Here is a 477-nt window from a genome sequence, read left to right on the forward strand (position 1 = left end):
AGCAAAGGCACGAAGGGCACCTTTGGGCTCCCAGGTCTGAGTCCTCCAGGTGGCTTGAGGCTCTCTGTCCTGCGGAGGCAGGAGTGGCCCGGCCGGAGGTTACCGCGGTGATGTCACAAGGTGCCTTAGACATGGACACCAGGCGGAGAGGGATCTGGATAAGCCTGTGGCCCCATTAACGGTCAAGGTCAGGGAACAGGCGCGATGGTTCCTTTATAGGAAGAACCTCGATGAAGCAGCACAGCCCGCCCCCTGCCTGACACACATCCCAGGACGCACTGGGCTGTGAGGTGAGACAGCTGCCCGCTCAGTCCTCTCGGGGCTGTCACTCCCCAGAGCTGGAGCAGTGAGGCTTGGACCTGTCACCCTGGCCTGGGAGGTCTGCACAGCCTCCCCCAGCCCAGCTCCTGCCTCGGAGCGGGACGTGGTCACCGCTGCTGCGAGTGGAGCCGCCCCTGCCAACCCCGCTCCCTTCCC

Source organism: Myotis lucifugus, unplaced genomic scaffold (genome assembly GCF_000147115.1).
Source record: "Myotis lucifugus unplaced genomic scaffold, Myoluc2.0 scaffold_348, whole genome shotgun sequence".
Classification (NCBI taxonomy): Eukaryota; Metazoa; Chordata; class Mammalia; order Chiroptera; family Vespertilionidae; genus Myotis; species Myotis lucifugus.